This window comes from Sciurus carolinensis, chromosome 4 (genome assembly GCF_902686445.1).
Source record: "Sciurus carolinensis chromosome 4, mSciCar1.2, whole genome shotgun sequence".
Classification (NCBI taxonomy): domain Eukaryota; kingdom Metazoa; phylum Chordata; class Mammalia; order Rodentia; family Sciuridae; genus Sciurus; species Sciurus carolinensis.
The window spans coordinates 176,923,612-176,943,837 of NC_062216.1; the positions used below are offsets into that span (position 1 = coordinate 176,923,612).

Below are 20,226 nucleotides of genomic sequence, written 5' to 3' on the forward strand. Positions count from 1 at the left end.
TCTAAATTTTATTTTTCCCAGCCAGCTTTTTATACATTAAAATGTAGACAGTTACACATGTTTTTTCAGAACAGGAAAAGATCTCAAGGAGAAAAACAAAAATATTTTGTATGATCATTACTAGACAACGATATATTCTAATCAGTTTTAGTAACTGTTTACTTGTGATAACCTTTAACTAAGCAATAAGACATATTAATATTTTACTAATCATAAAGGTTAAAGCAAGTTCAGTAGTCAGTCATATGACTATTGCTGTAGTTAATAAATGCTAGACATTTTAAGCTAACAAATATATAATATCATCTTATACTGTGTGAACTTAACATTGAGGAACCTTTATTTCTTCTGTTCCTGTTATTCCTTCCTGATGGGGTTGGAATTATTTGCCTATGTGTTTCAGGTCATCTGAGAGTAGTCAACAGGGGATCGGCAGCTAGAATCTGTTTTTGTATTTTCTCATAGCAATCTTGGTTACTCAGAGTTTCATAGCAAATGACTAAATCTGAAATTACTGTTCCATTAGAAGTCTGGTTTTTATGTTCTAACCCTGGTTCTATTAAGACCCCCTATTTTCAGGGAAAACACATAAAATATTAATAGTAAACCTACACATATTAAGCAAGCAAAGAAGGAAAGCCCGCGACCCAAATTCCCAATGAGATGAGACTTTGCAAACATCTTTATTACTCAGCGGAATCCTTATCAAGCACTGAGGGGAATTGCAGGTGGCGTAACAGACTGGGGATCAAAAACACAGTTCTAGGAACCCAGGAGCTGGAATTAACTGCTTCTCACCATCATCCAGCAACTCACAAGTAAAACATGCTCTGTTTCCACAGGCTTAGGATCCACTGAAGTCGGGCTCTTTCCAGGAGGGGATCCCACTGGTGGGCAGGGAAGGATACTGCCCTTGGACCCAAACCTGCAGACACCCCTCTCATTCTGAGCTCATGCTGGTGGACTTGCAGGCAAAAAAGGAGGGGTAATGGAATCTGGGTTGGGAGGCTGTAGGGCTGCCACCACACAAGTGGCACTTAGAGGACTCGTGTGTCAGAGTGCTTCCCTGCCAGGCACTAGAAGCAGCACTGTCAACAATGGGCTCAGACCCCTCAGGGGTAAAGGTCTGGGTACCTCACTAGGCAAGCCAGGCTGCCCAGCTGGTAAGGCAGGGGAGGGACGTGATGAATGTTGTTTATAGCCCTGGGGCCCTCAGCAGTGGCGACTTGGTCTACTTCTTGCACCAAAACTCTCGTAGAGGTGGTGACCAGCCTTCCCTTTGAGGGACCTTATCCCACCTTTAATTGCTCTGGACCTGGGGGGCTACGTCTCAGATGCATTGTGTGTCTGTGTGTCTTCACACTTCCTGCCCCAGGCCTTCTCTGGTACAGCAGGAGCTCACTGGGTCTGTGGATACTTCAGGAACTGGAGACAGTAGTCCATGGATAAGTAGTTGGCAGTGCTGGGAGGCATTCTGCAGCTTTCTCAGAGACCCTGGTGAAACCAGTGTGCTGTTACCCGGAGCAGTAGCTCAATAGCGTGCTCTTGTGTGGTGAACCCTCTGTTCCCCCATGCTCCACTTCTGTTTTGAGGAATCAACTTCTGAACAAACCACTTGTACCCAAGCCTTGTCTCAGGCTGTACTTTCAGAGGAACCTAAATGAAGACACATACTGAAAGAACAGAAATATTTTTGCAAATTATATCAGCAAAAATATGTTGGGGAAACCACTTGCACAGTCCTGTAATCCACCTGCTTAGGAGACTGAGGCAAGAAAACCACAAGATCCAGACAGCCTTGGAAACATAGCAAGACCCTATCAAAACAATAAGGGGGGTGGCTTGCAGGCTGGGGCTATATGAGGCCCCAAGTTCAGTCCCCAGCACTGAAAAATAAGTTGCACAGGAATGAATTACAAGGACACAAAGCCAGGACTAGTAGTAGGTTAGTTGGATAGTTCAGATTTATCAGCCTGGGTGCACTTCAGAGAATCTGGGTTCCACAATTTTTGACACACACTGTGGTAGGCAGGACTATACCTGGTTGGCTCATTGCCTGCTTAGACCAATGAGTAGATAAGAACGCACAGGAACAGACTTGTGGTGCATGTGGCCTGGCCATCAGGCTCCTCTGTTTCTCTTCATTAGACTGTTAAGTTGATTTACAAAAAATAGATAGGTTATGTCATCAGTTTCTTTTCAACAGAGTGAAGGGGTGCAGTCAACAAAATGAGAAGGCAACCTACAGGACAGGAATATTTGCAAATCATGTGTTGATAAGGAGCTAATACCCAAAGTGTATAAGGAGCCCACACAATCCAATTTAAAAAATGGGCCAAAGGATTTGAGTAGACATTTCTCCAAAAAGACATTGAAATGGACAACAAGTATATGAAATGGTGCTTAGCATCCCTAATCATCAAGGAAATGCAAGTCGAAACCACAATGAGCTACCTCCTAAGACCTGTTAGGATGGCAATTCTCAGAGAGACAAGTGGTAGCAAGTGTTGGTTTGGGTGTGGAGAAAAGGGAGCCTTTGCAGACTGTTGCTGAGAATGTAAATTGGTACAGCCATTATGGGAAACAGTACAGAGATTCCTTGAAAGATTAAAAACGGAACTATCATATCCAGCAATCCTGCTTTGGGGTCAACATCCAAAATAAAATGAAATCAGGAGACATCTGCACCTCCACGTTCACTGTAGCACTGTTCACAACAGCCAAGACAAGAAACCAACCCCAGTGTCCATCCAGGAACAAATGGACAAAGGCAGTGTGATAAATGATGGGATTTTACTCAGCCACAAAAGAATGGATGTTTAACAATGTGGATGAACCTGAAAAACATGTTAAATGAAGTAAGCCAGACACAGAAAGACAAATGCTATGTGATCTCGCTTACATAAGGAATAGAAGCATCAAAGAGAGCAGTGGTAACCAGGCTTGGATGTAGAAGTGGAGAGATGTTGGTCAAAGGGTGCAAACTGAGTTATAAGATGAAAAGGTTCTAGGCACCCGGAGTACAGTGTAGATGGTCCTGGGTGTGATTATTAACCCTATTGTGGTGATGGTTTTGTAGTGTATACATGTATCAAATTATAAAGAGAAGGTATGTTAAATGTATTGGGTCTGTTGGAATTGTGAACCCTAATTGATCTAATTTATGTCCATGACTTCATTAGTATTCATATGCTGGTGACTGAAAAATAAATTGACTAGGTATAATATTCTTGGGTAACTCTTAATTTCCAATTGCTGCTGTAGCAAGTTACCACAAACTTAGTGACTTAAAATGACAAGTTTATTCTTTCACAACTCAGGAGGCCAGAAATCAAGGTGAGGGTAGGGTTGCACTTCCTCCAGAGGCTTCAGGGAGAATCTGCTCTTGTGCCTCTCAGGTTTGGTGGCCACAGCATTATTTAGCTGTGGCTGCATCCCTCTGATTTCTGCCACCATAATTAAGCTGCCTCTTTTTCATTCATCTTCTCATTCTCCCTCTGTCTCTCTTTTATGAGGAATTTGTGATTGCATTTAGGGTCCACCTGGATAACCCCAAACAATCTCCTTATCTCAAAATCCTCAATCACCTCAGCAAAGATTCTATTTTCTTTTAAGAGTGAAAGGAGTAGGATTTATTCAAGAATAGAAAAAAACTGTTGAAGGATAACAGATTTCCAAAGATTCCATTTTCAAACAAGGTAACACACTTACTGGGATTAAGGTGCAGATTTCATTCATAGCTTTCAGCTCATCGCTCTGCCTGTGCTGGTCCTTGAATATTGCAGTTAGAAAGTTCTGAGTTCAGCCTGATTTTTCTTCCTTGGATATTGATACTGCAAGCTTGATCCTTGTCTCCATTGCAGACCTAATAATGAGGACAGTTTTGAGAAAAAGAAAAAAGTCTTACTGATTTGCAAAGACAAAACACAGGAGGCTTCTGTCCCAGAGTATCTGATTCTCCCTCCCAGGGGAAATGTAGGACTTTTAAAAGAGGAACACAAGTGCTGGAACCCAGATATCATCAGCAGATAGAATTAATTTGTGTCCATTGGGTGTCCCTGAGGGAGCCATTGTCCCAGTCCCAGGTCTGGAATTTCTTTAGTCTTTTAGTGGGCAGTGATATCCTTCCAGGCATGAAGGACGTGGTAGCTTAGCCAGGGGTAGAAAAATGGTAGCCTTGTTTCCCCTGCTGTTAGGGAAGGGAAGCAGGAAGAAGAGGAGGAAACAATGTCAGTTTTAAAATAGGCCACTTGCTTACAGGACCCCAAATGTATAACCAAAGACCCACACCAAAGCACATTATAATGAAAATGCCTAGCATACGGAGTAAGGATAGAATTTTAAAGACTGCAAGAGAAAAGTATCAGATTACATATAGGGGGAAACCATTTCAGATCTCAGTTAATTTCTCAATCCAGACCCTCAATGCCAGGAGGTCCTGAAATAACATATATCAAGCTCTGAAAAAAAATGGATGCCAACTAAGAATTTTATGTCCAGCAAAATTAAGCTTCAGATTTGAAGATGAAATGAAAACCTTCCATTGGACTGGGGTTGTGGCTCAGTGGTAGAACACTTGCCTCACATGTGTGAGGCACTGGGTTCAAGTCTTGGCACCACATATAAATAAATGAGTAAAATAAAGGTCCAATCAACAACTAAAAAAATATTTAAAAAAAGACCTTCCATGATAAACAAAAGTTAAAAGAGTTCACAACTAGAAAGCCTGCACTACAGGACATTCTTAGCAAAATATTCCATGAGGAGGAAATGAAGGAAGAAAAAGTGAAAACCAGCAAAGGGAGGAACTACACTAAAGGAAAAGACAAAGGAGAAACTAAGTCAAATTAAAAGCCAGAAATAAACCAAAATGAATAGGAATACAAATCATATCTCAGTAATAACCCTGAATGTTAATGGCCTAAAATCATCAATCAAAGGATACAGACTGGCAGATTGAATTAAAAAACAAGACCCAACAATATGCTGTCTCCAAGAGCCTCACCTTATAGGCAAAGATGTCCACAGACTGAAGGGAAAGAATGGGAAAAAACATATCACCCATGGACCATGTAAACCAGCAGTGTTTCAGATAAAGTAAACTCTAAGCCAAAGTTAGTCAGAAGGGACAAAGAAGGACATTTCTTTGGGAATGATACATCAACAAGACATAACAATTGTAAATATATATGCCCCAAAGAATGGAGCATCTATGTGCATCAAAAAAAACCTTTCTTAATTTCAAGAATCAAATAGACCACAATATGATAATACTGGATGACTTTAACACACCTGTCTCACCACTGGATAGATCTTCCAAACAAAAACTAAACAAAGAAACTACAGAACTAAATAATACAATTAATAATTTGGACTTAATGGACATATGTAGAATGTTTCATCCATCAATGAACAAATACACTGTCTTCTCAGCAGCATATGGATCCTTCTGTAAAACAGACCACATTTTATGCCACAAAGCACCTTTTAGAAAATACAAAAAAATAGAGATACTACCCTGCATTCTATCAGATCATAATGGAATGAAATTAAAAATCAATGATAAACTAAAAAGTAGAAGCTACTCCAATACCTGGAGACTAAATAATCTCTATTGAATGACTAATAGATAGTAGAAGACATCAGAGAGGAAATAAATTACTTAGAGGTAAATGAGAACACTGATAGAACATATCAAAATCTCTGGGACACTATGAAGGCAGTGCTAAGAGGAAAGGTCTCTCCACTGAACTCATACATTAAAAGAAAGTCAACAAATAAGTGATCTAACAATACATCTCAAAGCCCTAGAAAAAGAAGAACAAATCAACACCCAAAGCAGTAGAAGACAGGAAATAATTAAAATCAGAGCTGAAATCAGTGAAACTGAAACAAAACAATTCAAAAAAGTTGACAAAACAAACAATTGGTTCTTAAAAAAATAATAAACCCTTAGCCATACTAATGAAGAGAAAAGGAAAACTCAGATTATTAAAATTTGTGATGAAAAAGGAGATACCACAATGGACACTACTGAAATACAGAAGATAATTAGAAACAATTTTGAAAATTTATATTCCAATAAAATAGAAAATCTCAAAGGCATTAACAAATTTCTAGAAACATATGACCTACCCAAACTAAATAAAAAGGACATACACAATTTAAACAAATTAGTTTCAAGCAATGAAATAGAAGATGTCATCAAAAGCCTACCAACCAGGGGCTGGGATTGTGGCTCAGCAGTAGAATGCTTGCCTATCATGTGAAAGGCACTGGGTTTGATCCTCAGCACCACATAAATATAAATAAATAAAGATATTGTGTCCAACTACAACTAAAAGGAAAAAGAAAAAACTTGCCAACAAAGAAAAGCCCAGGACCAGACTGATTCTCAACCAAGTTCTATAAGACCTTCAAAGAAGAATTAACACCAATACTCCTCAAATTATTGCATGAAATAGAAGAGGAGGGAACCTTTACAAATTCATTCTATGAGGCTAGTATCACCCTGATACCAAAGCCAGACAAAGATGCATCACAGAAGGAAAACTTCTGACCAATATTCCTGATGAATATAGATGAAAAAATTCTCAATGAAATTCTGGCAGTTTGCATACAAAACGTTTTAAAAAGATAGTGCACCATGATAAAGTGGGATTCTTCCCAGGGTTGCAAGGTTGGTTCAACATATGGAAATCAATAAACAACACATCACATCAATAGGATTAAAGACAAGAATCATATTAGTATCTCAATAGATGCAGAGAAAGCATTAGACAAAATACAGCACTCCTTCATGTTCAAAACACTAGAAAAAATAGGGATAGTTGGAACATACCTCAGCATTGTAAAGGCTATCTATGCTAAGCCCACAGCCAGCATCATTCTAAATGGAGAAAATTGAAAGCATTCCCTCTAAAAACTGGAATGAGACAGGGATTCCCTTTCACCACTTTTTTTTTTTGGGTGCCGGGGATCAAACCCAGGGCCTTGTGCTTACAAAGCAAGCACTCTACTGACTGAGCTATCTCCCCAGCCTCTCACCACTTCTATTCGACATCATTCTTGAAACTCTAGCCAGAGCAATCAGACAGATGAAAGAAATTAAAGGGATACGGATAGGAAAAGAAGAACTCAAACTATCACTATTTGCCAACAACATGATTCTTTATTTAGAAGATCCAAAAAATTCCACCAAAAAACTTCTAGAACTAATGAATTCAGCAATGTAGCAGGATATAAAATCCACATCCATAAATCAAATACATTTCTATATGTACGTGATGAATCCATTGCAAGAGAAGTTAGGTAAATTACCCCATTCACAACAGTCTCAACAACAACAACAACAAAACTTCCCTTTACTGGTCCCCCGCCCCCTTTTTTTTCATTTCCTCCTCATGGAATATTTTGCTGAGAATGTCCCATAGTGCAGGCTTGTCCTATAGTGCAGGCTTTCTAGTTGTGAATTCTTTTAACTTTTGTTTATCCTGACAGGTTTTTATTTCATCTTCAAATCTGAAGCTTAATTTTGCTGGATATAAAATTCTTAGTTGGCATCCATTTTCTTTCAGAGCTTGATATATATTATTCCAGGACCTCCTGTCATGGAGGGTCTGGGTTGAGAAATCAGCTGAGATCTGAATTGATTTCTCCATGTATGTATTCTGATAATTTTCTCTTGTGGCCTTTAAAATTCTATCTTTATTCTGTATGTTATAACGTACCTTGGTATGAGTCTGTAATTTTGTACATTTTGGGGTCCTGCAAGCCTCTTGTAGTTGATTTTCCATTTTGTTCTTTAGATGTGGGAAGTTTTCTGATATTATGTCATTGAAAAGATTATGCATTCCTTTGGTTTGTATCTCCTTGCCTTTGTCTATTCTGATAAATCTTAAATTTGGTCTTTTATGTTATCCCATGTTTCTTGGCAGTTCTGTTCATGGTTTCTTACCATCTTCTCTGAGTGGTCAACTTTATTTTCAAGAGTATATATTTTGTCTTCATTGTCTGAGGTTCTGTCTTCCAAGTGGTTTAGTCTGTTGGTGATACTTTCCATTGAATTTTAAATTTGGTTTATTTTTTCCTTCATTTTTGAGGATTTCTGCTAGATTCCTTTTTATAATCTTTGCGTGTGTATGTGTGTGCGCGCGTGCACGCGCGCTGGGGATGGAACCCAGGGCCTTATGCATGCAAGGCAAGCACTCTACCAACTGAGCTATATCCCCAGCCCTAATCTTTGCCTCTTTATTGAAGTGTATTTTCTCTCCAATACCATCTGTATTTTCTCTCCAATACCTCTGTATCTTCTCTCCAATACCATCCTTTATTTTGAAGATCAATCTAACTATGTATTTTCTAAACTTCTTCTCTGACATTTATTCTACTGTGCTGTCTATAGATTCTATTGTTGCAACATCTTGGTTTGTTTGAGGTGCTTTGTTCCCTTGTTTTTTCATGTTGTTTGTGTGTCTTCTCATCTAGCGGTATGGAGTTGAGGCAGCACAGATTCTACCCTGTAGTCTTATAGTATCTCTGAAGACTTCTAGTACCTCACCTTTAATGGGGAGACCAATATTAACAGTACCCAAATCAAATGATATACCACCTTAAACCAAATGGCTCCTATTAAGGCATTTACAATTTTGTTACAGTAGAAATGAAGCATTCAATTATTGTCTACAGTATAAACATTAAGTTTGCTAAAAGGGTTTACCATTTCAAATGATGGACAAGGAAGGGAACAGAAGTAGTGTAAGATGTGATGTTTATGAGGAAGAGAGAGAGACGATAGAGGTAAAAATTTATAGTAAGAGCGAGGGAAGAATTAATAGAGGATGGCTGTTAGTATGAGCTTAGTGAGAAAGAGAATCTAGGGAGACAGGTGAGAGAAAATATGTACAGATTTTTTAAAAAATAAAAATATAAGAATACACAGCAAGGGACTGGGAAGATAGCTCAGTTGATAGAGTGCTTGCCTTGCAAGCACAAGGCCCTGGGTTCGATCCCCAGCACCCAAAAAAAAAAAAAAAAAATACACAGCAAAACTGTCATATACTATTCAGACATCCCATTCCTCAATAAATTGATGCGTGAAAAATATTTGGATTCAAAGATGGTAGAGGTGTGAGAGAGGGCAAAAAATTTAAAAAAGGAGGAAAGTCTCAATGGAAAATTGAATGATTGCTTCCATTGGCTTTTGAAAATTTTCTCAGCTTCCCTTCTCCACTGATAGGTGGGGTTGTCTGAAGTTTAATGTTAGCTCCAGTCCAGTGAGTGACGGACTGGTTGGGTGGGTGAGCCGATAGCAAGATGCCCTCACACTCTCTTCCAGTCTTTCCACCCATCGTAGCCCATCCCCTTCTGTCCCTGCACATCTCAGGATTCACTGAGCTGCAGAGATCCCGGTTTTCTCCAGTTTCTTCAACCTGTGCTTCCCCCAGGGATCTGGCCCTAGTCTCCGGCTTTCCATGGGCTTGCCAGACCCAGACTGGCCCACGCAATCTGATGGACCTGGGCATCAGCTTCCCCAGGCCCTGTGTTGCTGCAGTCCCAAGATCTCAGTCCCCTTTCAACTTGCAGAGAGACCACCAGTCATTCGCTCACACAAAGGAGTGACCCCACAAAGAGGCAGCAAGATGGCAGCTACTGCCACACTGAGCAAAAGGCCTCAGGTGCAACCAGACCTGCAGGTGCCCCGGTATATCCCCAGGACCTGACCTGAGTCCCCAGACTGAGGTGGCCATGGAAATCCTGCAGGCCCTGGCTGTTGTCCAAAAATGACACCAACTGTGTGTAACCAAACCTGTGGGTACTGTGACAATGAACTTCCAGGTAATAGGGGGCAGCAGGTGAACCGCTGGCAGTCTGCAGGTGGTCTGCAGGCTAATGGCAGACGATTGGTGGGTAGACATTGGGGGTGTGTGATGGGTAGGTGAAAGGTGATGGGCAGGCAAGAGGTGGGCAAATGGGGAAATTGTGGAACATAGGTGGCAGTCAATGAGCTATCCACACTCAAAAGGTAGGTGATATGCTAGTTGATGGCAGATGATCGTGGTGGACAAATGGTGTAAACAGCAGGGGATTGGTGGGCAGCAATGACTGCCTTGCAGAGAAACAGTGTTCCTCTACTTGAATCACAAGTTACAGAATGACAAGGAATGCTGCCTCCCTCTGGTCTGCCATCTTGGATCCCCACTTCATCAAAGAATTCTTAAGTGAAACTGCCTATTTTCATCCAGAAATGACAGTGCCTAGCAAAATATTGGTATAACTTGTGCTAAGGTACTAGTAGTTTACCAGTTATTGCTTTTGCACCATTAGTGCAAATGTTAATACAGCAGAAAGACAAATAATATCCTAGTATTAGTGTATAAATAGTTTTGCCCTTTCCAACTCCCTTACAGTATCTTAGGACTCCAGAAATCCAGGAACCATATTTTGAGAACTCTAGGATACCAAAGGGACGATGGAGTATATGCATTTTCCATCTTACTAAATAGTACTAAATTTCTCCTCAAAGTAGAAATTTATACTCTAGCAATTATGGTAATATCTGGCTGTGAATCATAGGGACCTAGAATAACAGTGACTTAAGTAAGAGAAATTTTAGCAATGTCATGTGTGTTTGAACATATAGCCCACAACACCACACACACAAAGAAGTGTAATCAATAACATGCTCATTATCACTATTTTAAAAACATCAACAACAGGGATTCTTGGGCTGGGGATGTTGATCAATGGTAGGGCACTAGCCTAGCATGCATGAGACCCTGGGATCCATCCCTAGCACCACCCCCAACTCCAGGGATTCTCAAACCAGGTATCATGGTATGTGCCTGTCATCCCAGCCACTCAGGAGACTGAGGCAAGAGTCACTTGAGCCCAGGAGTTTGAGGCTAGCCTGGGTGACATAGCAAGACCTCATCTCAACAAACAAAAAATTGTGGGGGAGCAGGAGAGTAAAATTGGGGAACAATCAGTTGTTTCTGCTGCAGTCCAGCCCTTTGGCCCTTTGTGTGTCTCTGTGCTCTGTTCCCACTTGGAACACACTCCCTGATCCCTGAGGGAGGCCCGTGTAACAGCCCAGCAGTTGCAGCATCCTGCTTGAAGCACAGGCCTCTGCATTCTGTGCAGTTCACCCCAGCAGGCTCTGCCTGGTCCAGTGTACTAGTCAGCTTTCTGTTACTGTAAGAAATGCCTGAGATAATCAACTTTTTTTTTTGTATTGGCGATTGAACCCAAGGGCACTTAACCACTGAGACACATACCCAGCCCTTTTTATTTTTTGAGACAGGGACTTGATTAAGTCACTTAGGACCTTGCTAAGTTGCTGAGGCTGGCTTTGAACTTGCCAGCCTCCTGAGTCGCTGGGATTACAGGCTTATGACACCACTCCTGGCAAGATGATCAACTTAAGAGTGGAGCCTACAGTTGTAGTTGGTTGGCCCCATTGCCTGTGGGCCTGGGGTGAGGCCGCACACCATGGCAAGTGTGCATTGTGGAGGAAAATGATCACCTCATTGGGACACAGAAGAGATAGGGACCCTGCAATTCCCTTGGAGGGTACACCCCAGTGACCTGAACCCTCCGAAGGGCCCTACCTCTCAAAGTTCCCATTGCCTTCCAGTATCACCAACCTGGGGACTAAGCCTTTAATACATGGCCCAGGGGGACACTCCGGGTCCAAACCACAGCATCCAGGGACTTATAAATGAGAAGATGTGCCATTTGTCTCCAACATTCCCAATGTACACTAGTTCGTAAATCCAGTGACGTATAAACTAAAAAATATTTCATGTGTTCCAAATGTACAGTGAAATAGAAGAGGATGAATACAATAAGAACTCATGTTTAGAGGAGACTAAGGCAGGAGGACCACAAGTCCAAGCCCAGCCTCAGCAACTTAGTGAGAATCTGCCTCAAAATAAATTGTAAAAATGGGGATGTAGCTCAGTGGTAGAGCACTCCTTGGTTCAACCCCTGGTACCAAAAGTAAAAAATAAATAAAATAATAACGTCTTTATTTCATCCTCAATTTTGAAGAATATTTTCACTGCATGTTGAATACCAATCTGATTATCATGTGCTTTGGTGTGCTTTGTGTTTATCCTGGGTTTTGTTGAGTGTTTTGGATCTGTGAGTGCATAGTATTTTTAAAAAAATTGGGGACTTGTTTAACCATTATTTATTTATTTAAAAATAATTTTTTAGCTGTAGGTGGACACAATACCTTTATTTAATTTATTTATTTAGATGTGATGCTGAGGATCGAACCCAGTGCCTTGCACATGCTAGGCAAGTGCTCTACCACTGAGCCACAACCTCAGCCCCCATTATTTCTTCAAATACTTCTTGTTTTTGGCTTGATGTAACGGTTGACTTGTCAACCTGATTGGATTAAGAAATGCCAATGATTAAGAGGCCTCTGGGTGTGTCTGTGAGAGTGTGTCTAGGAATGATTGGCATGTGGGATAGTGAACTGAAGTGGAGACCCTCCCTAAGCGTGGGCAGCACCACCCAGTAGGATGGTGGCTTGGATGGAATAACAGCTGGAAGAATAAGGAAGCAGATGCAGATGCAGCTCAGCTCTTCTTGAACGGGTTCTTGATGGCTGCTTTGATCATCTGATGATATCGGGCTCTCACTTCTTCACTCTTCCAAAGTGGACTCTGCCAGTGATTCTCCAGGTAGTTTCCAGAAGGCTTGGTCTCAGGTGCTACCCTTGGACTAGGGGAGCACTGTTGATCTCTTGTTCTGGGGCTTCTGAGTCTTGGGCTGAGCAGCTGCTAATTCTTCCAGCTCTCCAGCTGCAGACAGCCATTGTGGACTATCCAGCTTCTGGTCGCAAAAGCCAATCTAATAAATTCCATTTTTATAATCATATGTCCTGTTGATTCTGTTCCTCTAGAGAATCCTGACTAATATACTTGACATAGTTCCAAAGGTCAATAAGGCTTTATTGTTTTTTCAGTCATTTTTTTTTCTGCTTCAGTGTGACAAGTTCTTATTTCAGTTTTCAAGTTCACTGATCTTTTCTTTCTCTGCTTCTATTGATCCCATCCAATAAAATTTTAATTTCATCTACTGCATTTTTATCTCTCAAAATTCCACTTGTTGTTGGGCTGGGGAGATAGCTCAGTTGGTAGAGTGCTTGCCTTGCAAGCACAAGGCCCTGAGTTTGATCCCCAGCACTGCAAAAAAAAAAAAAAAAAAAAAAAAAAAAAAATCCACTTGTTGGGCTGTGGCTATAGCTCAGTGACAGAGCACATGCCTGGCATGTGAGAGGCATTGGGTTTTATCCTTAGCACCACATAAAAATAAATAAAACAAAGGTATGATGTCCATCTACAGGTACAAAATTTTTTTTAAATTTCACTTGTTTCTTCTTTAAATCCTGCATTTATTTGTTCATTATGTTCATGTTTCCTTTAAATTCATGAATACATTTATAATAATAGCTGTTCTAAAGTCCACCTCTGTTTGTTTCATCATTTCTGTCTTTTCTAAGTCTTTTTCACTGAATTTTTTCTGAGTCCTGACTGCTTCATTGCAGGTCTAGGAATTTTTTTACTGGAGGCAGGACATTGTGGATGTTACATTATGAAATGCCTGGATTTTGTTTTTCTTCTTTAAAGAGTTGTTGGAATTCATTTTGAAATCCTAACCTCCAATGTGGTGGTATTGGGAGTGGGAGGTGGGCCCATGGGAGGTGATTAGACCATGAGGAAGAACCCTTATGGGAATTGAGGACTTTGTTATAACAGCCCTGAGAAACCAATGTACAGACTTCAAGGTGTGGAGCACAGAGACCAGCCACCGACCTGCCAGGAGGAAATGGGTAGAGACTGATTCTCCACAAATACTGGGCTTTGAAGGGTTGGACCCTCAATGAAGGGTGAACTAAGACAAACTGTCCTTCAGGGACTGAAAGGATATCAACTGAAATTTGGGGCAAAGTGAAGTATGTGGGGGACAGATGCTGAGAACTGATTAGAAGCTGTCCCTTATCTGGGAGACCGCTCGCATGAACAGTCAGTGGCCCAGACCTTTCAGCAGAGCATTTAACAGAGTGGTCTCTGGTCAGCAATGCCTGAAGGTGCCCAGTGGAAGCAACTCATGTGCTAGAACCTAACTCCCAATGCAGTACTATTAAGAGGAGGTGCTTGTAGGAGGTGGCCCTGCCCTCACAGGGGAGCCCTAATAAAGGGGATAAAGCTGTCATGATAGAGGCTGAGGGCGCCTGTCCACCCTTCCTCCATGTGAGAAGACAAGAAGATCCGTCTCTGAGGAAGGGGCCCTCACCAGGACACTGAATCTGGTGGCACCTTGATTTTGAACTTATCAGTCTCTAGAATTGTGAGCAATACATTTCTATTGTTTATAAATCACCCAGTTTAAGGGTATTTCGTTAAAGCAGCCTGAACTCCCATCTTCTTTCTATGGGCCCTATCTTCTTCCTAGCCTTAGATTTTCCTATAAACCACTCTCAGTTTAAAAGACATCTGAGAAACAGGGTACTAAGGTGTCTTGACAGCAAGCCAGCAGTGACTGTGGGCAGTACATTCCAGATAATGAAATCATCAAGTAGGATCATGAAATGCCTGTTGAATATAGTTAAAATACTAAAAGGCAAGGTTGAAGATAGGTGAAGAAACTAAAAAACTGAAGAAGAATCAAGTAGTATGCAAAAAAAAGAGTGAAAACTATAGACGGAAGGTCTTAATTTAGTTGAAATTTTAGTTGAAGTTTAAATTCAGTGAAATTAAAAACTCAGTATACAGGGCTGGGGTTGTAGCTCAGTGGTACAGCGCTTGCCTAGGACATGTGAGATACATAAAAAGTAGATAAAGGTATTATCCATCTACAACTAAGAATATTTTTTAAAAAACAGTATACAGCTTTATAAGATTATAAATAACAGAAGAGAGAATTAGTGAACTAAAAGATAAATGTGAATAGAGTATCTGGAATACTGTCTGAAAAGACATAGATGTGGAAAGCATGAGCAAGAGGTTAGCAGACATGGAGGCAAGTGTAAGAAACTTCAACCCGAGTCTAGTGCCAGGGGAGAAGGAATGGGTAGAGGCAATATCGAAAGGGATGAGGACTTGAAATCTGCACACGATGAAAAGGGAATTCATACAGGTAAGTTTAGTGAAACTTAGGTAGAACGAAGTACGAAAATAAATCCACACTGAGACACACCTGACTGCAGCTTGTGAACACTAAAGACTGAGAAGTTCTGCAAACAGCTCGAGATAGAGAGAAGTGCTCATCAAGGGTGACTGAGCTGAGGGCAGCAAGTAAGGCTTGGAGGAATGGTGGACGCTGACTACCTGACCCAGAGTCCTCCCTTCCCCTCCCCTCCCCTCCCCTCCCTCCCTGAAGGGCAGAGGAAGAAATCTGGACATAGACACACTTGAGGGATGACCACATGAAGACAGGAAGAGAGACCTGACCACAAGCAAAGGAGAGAGTGAGAAGGGAACATCCTGTTCTGTGCAAGGAGTGAGAAGGAAGTGGTCATGCAGCGGGGTCAGAGAGTGCAAACCCACCTAGAATTCTACATCCAGTAAACATTTTTCAGAAACCAGAACAAAATAAAGACATTCTCAGACAAACTAAAAGAATTTACCACCCAGATATTTGCATTACAGGAAATTCTAGCAGGTGTACTCTAGGCAAGAAAAAAAAATCACAGAAAGGGCTGACTTGCAAAGAGGAAAGAAAAATAGAGGAGGTGAACATTTGATAAATTTAAGTAAACACTGTATAAAGCAACAATAACAATTCATTTAGGTTTGAAAAAATTAAAATATGACAATAGAATTTAAGTTGAGATTGAAATGAACAGAGTTAAAGTCTCTTAGACCCTGTTCAGGATGAACCAGCCCAATTCACTTCAGGCTCTGATAATGACCAACAGAGGGGCCACCTCTGCTGGGGCTTTTGAGGGGCAGTGTCAGGGGAGGGAATGTGGCACAAGTGCAGGCTTACATGGAGTGCAGCTGCGTGTGGGGGACAGAAGAGCCCCCTCCCAGCTGCCTGCTCACTGTTAACCTGTGGTCTCCACAAGGTCCTGCCTAGAACATGGACATTGATCCAGGAGATAATGCTTGATAAAAGCTGCTTTTGTTAACCAAAGGAGGTAATTATGCTAGAGTCCCAGGATGACAAGATTGTGAGTAGAAAATTGTGATAAACCTCCACTCAGGGCCTCCTGTTCCTATCAGCACACTGTTACCACCACCTTCAGGACATCTCTGGGAGGACCTCAGGAAATTTAAGGGGCCATGCTCAGCAAATGTTCTCTAGCTTATAAGTCCTGCAGTGCTTTGCATTTATCATAATAAACGGGAGATCCTTTGGACTCTCAGAGACGACTTCGCCAGTGCAGTCCTCTTTGAAGCTGTGACATGGAGCAGTGTGAAGACTGTGTTGATGTGCACACGCCTGTTTTGTGTGCAGTGAACTGACTTAGGGCATGTAATCTGTGTGAAGGAATCTATTAAAACAGGGAGGTTTCAGACATTTTCCCCTGATAGCAGCAATCACTATAAAAACTTCAACTCTGCCAGGTGCTGTGGTGTATATTTATAATTCCAGCAACTTGGGAGGCCAAGGCAGGAGAATTGCAAGTTCAAGGCCAGCCTCAGCAACTTAGCAAGACCCTAAGCAACTTAGTGAGACCCTGTTTCAAAATAGAAAAATACAAAGGACCATTGATGTGGCTCAATGGTAAAGCGCTTCAGAGTTCAGTCCCTGGTACGGAAAACAACAACAACAAACCCTTCAACTCTGATTTATTGTCAGAGTAGTCTTCTGCATTGGTGGAAATCCGTTTTCTGAAATGTATAATTATTTGTAAGATTTCTTTCCTAAACCATATAAATGGTTTAAGTACCATTTCCTTTAAGGCATAACAGTATTGTAACCCATAACTTTGGATTTCTTATGCAAACAGAAATGAGAATATGCCATGATGGAAATCCAGAAAAGAAGTTGATGCAAGAGAAAGGAACAGTTTCAACGAGGGTTAGCAATGAGAGCTGTGCGCAGATCAATGGAATGGAGATTTGTGGTCATCTCAGCACAATCGCCAATACTCTGACTCCCTCCCATGAAAGGTGGTTCTAGGACTCCTCTAACTGCATAGGCTGGGGCTGCTTTGACCAACAGGTATGGCAGAAGAATGCCACATGACTTTCAAGCTAGGTCAGAAAGGCCATCAGCTTCCACTTGGTCCTCAACTACCCTGGGAACACCCTGCTGGAGAGGCAACTAGAATCCCAGGGAATGCCCTCACTGAGCACCCTGTGGACACTCAGCATCATCGGTCAGCCAAGTCATCTTGGACACCCAACCCAGCTCACCTCTGACTGTACCCAGACCTCAGAAGAGGCCCAGGTAAGAACTCCCAGCAGAATTCTTCCAGAACCATTGATTACAGAATAAATCAATGCTTTTAATCCATTAAATTTGATGATAACTTGTTACACAGCGATAGTAACTGACACACATTTCTTACATAGTCAAAGAATTGCTATATTGAAATACAGCAAGAGGGTAAGAAAAACAAGAGGTCATGGTCAGAGAATTGAACATTTAAAATCAGGATTCAGGAGGTGGTGAAGTTGTTGGTCATGACAGCATTCCCATCAAATTGACTCTTAGCATTTTTATTAAATATTTCTGTTTGCAGTTGCAGCCATTTATTTTGTGTTTGTGATTTCTGTGCAACATGAGAATAAAAAACTGATAGTTCTGCATTTATTACTTTTTAGTCTATAAAAAATTGTCAGAAAATGCCTCTGACTTCTGTAGGATTGCTGTAGTCAGTACTGTTGAGACATGTTACCATTCCAACTCTCCCTTGTAAGTCCAACAGTTTTGTGCTTTGCTCTACTTTCCATGCCATTAATGGGCCATAAAGGGGCAGGGGAGTGTTAAAATTGAACATCCTTGCAATCCCCAGCACTACAGAACAAAACAAACAACACCTCCTTGGTTTGTCATTTGAGGGAAGGGAGTCTGGAAGGGCACTGCTGGTGCAAGCTCAGGAAGACAGCAGGAAAGCTGGCAGGGCCTGAGGCCCCCACGAGAGGGAAGAAGACTTCTCCATGGGGCCCCAGCCACCTGTGCAGGGAAGCTCTGAGGGTCACATGACATAAGCATGCAAATCTGATAAGATGTGCACAATATAAGGGAATATAATTCCTCAGGAAAGCACTTTTACCCTTCATTCCTATATTCCTGGGCTGGAAAGAGTGGTTTTGGGGGGTCAGCAGGAGCAGCAGGGTGAACATTGAATGAATAAACCCTGGGGGCTTTACACTTGCCCTACATCTTCAGCACAACCATTGTGTACATAAAGAAACTGAGGTCCTCATGGTTAAGCAATTTGCTCGTGTCCATAAAGCTTGTGGCCAAAGATTGGTGCCACAGTCTCTCAACTCCATGGCAGGTAACCCTCCATCTACACTCTGGGGACAAGATGGGAGGCTGTACAGATAAGATGGTGCTTATACTCCTGGAATCTGGAGGTGGTTGTCTGAGAAGGCTTATAGGGAGGCAAAAGTTGTGATCTGAGATGACTTCAAGATGGATGCAATTCCAGGTGAAGGCGACTCCTTGGGAAGTCATCAGAGTTGGGAGAGTCACAGATCACTGACCAATCAGAAGTCAAGCAGTGGCTGGCTAGGGTGTTGGATGGGTCATTTTCGTGAATGTTCAAGTTAATCAGTTTGATGACAAGACTCAGGGTCAAAAGGAATCTGGGAAGTTAGGGTTCAAACCCTTTGTCCATTCTGAGAAATTCTGGGGTTTTACAGGGAGAATCAGGGCAGGTGATTTGTGAATGCATCCAGATTCCCTGAACCTCAGAAATAAGGAATGTTGGGGAAAAGTTATGATGGCTAAGACCCAGTGCCCCAGACGGTGGTGTAGCCCATAACTGCCTCATTCATGCATTCCATGCTGCCTTGTGTAGGCACTGTACTCGGACCTTGAAAGTTCACAGAGAAGAGCTTTCAGTCAAGAAAGGGAAACATGAACTAATAGATGCCATTTCTAGAAAGTGCTTTAAGAAAATGTAAGTTGATGTTAGAGCACAGTAGACAGCAAGGCCAATCACCCCCTCCCCCAGCCATGGGCTGCTGCTGTGCTGGAAATATGGCCACCCAAAGAATGGTCTTGTCCCTCCTGACGATTGTGAGCTCCCTCTTCCCTGCCATTAATCACTCACCATCCCTTAGAAATGATTTTCCACAGGACATTTAGATATAAAGAAATATTAGCACAAAATTTCCATCATAGAGAAAAGGGAAAATTTCATCTCTTGCTGCTGAAACTCAGGCAGATCTCCACAGGGCTCCCGAGTCCTCCCCCCTGCCTTGGCCACAGCAGCCCTGCCCTCCCGCACTTTGACCGCTGAGTCCTCCAGCTCTCTCGACCATGGCTGTCCCCACCGAGCTCCTTACCATGCCAGAGCACAAGTGTCTCCGTAGAATGGACATAACCTCAGGGTTTTCACTTTCCCCAGGGCCTCTGTCCAGACTGCAGCCTGCACGCAAAGTTGAGCTTAGCCTCTGGTCGGCCGCTTTCAGCACGGTCGGGGAATGGCTGCTCCGGCCCAGTCAACGTGTTTAGGGAGAAATCTCCGTCGGCCCGATCAGCACCCCTCTGGGGGACAGCTCCGACCGGCCCTGATCAGCACACGGCGGCGGACAGCTCCTGCGGCCCCAGGCGGGCGCGCCAGCCCGGTACCACCAGCTCCGACCCGACTGCGGCCCCAGCTCTGCCTTCCGGGCTCCTGGGGGTCGCGCAGCTCCTGCGGCCGCACCCCCCTCTCCGCGAGCCTCCCCTTCCCTCGGGCAGCGCACCGCCACTGAGCCGAGCTGTGCAGACCTGGCCGCCGCCTCCGGGTTCCTCGGTTAAGGCCCGGGCCTCACGCCTGGCCCGCCCCGTCCCACCGACCCCTTCTCCCCTGCCGCCTGGCCTCGAAACCGCCCAAGCCACACTCCGCCCTCCCGGTCGGAGCGTCCTTCCCACCTGGGCCTCAGCGAGCCCTCCCTCAGCCCCGGGCCAACTACCCTGGGCGGGTTCCACCCCTCCAGCCCCGCGCCTCAAGCTCACCTCCCCGCCGCCTCCGTCCCACCCCGCAGCCTCCGTGCTCTCCCCCGCCCGCAGCCTCGGCTCGATCCCGGCCTCCGCCCGCGC

The 20,226-nt window shown here is 42.8% G+C and overlaps 1 long non-coding RNA gene across 2 annotated transcripts; it reads right to left on the minus strand.

The window, feature by feature from the left end:
- Positions 1 to 612: 612 nt before the first annotated feature.
- Positions 613 to 20,132, minus strand: LOC124983650 (uncharacterized). 2 transcript variants are annotated; one of them, XR_007108475.1, is made up of 3 exons: positions 19,488 to 20,132; positions 3,712 to 3,865; positions 613 to 1,656 (listed from the first exon to the last, which is right to left on the minus strand). It is a non-coding gene; the product is annotated as an uncharacterized LOC124983650 (long non-coding RNA). The 2 variants fall into 2 exon arrangements; XR_007108474.1 differs by having other exon boundaries at positions 613 to 1,673.
- Between the last annotated feature and the right edge of the window lie 94 nt (positions 20,133 to 20,226).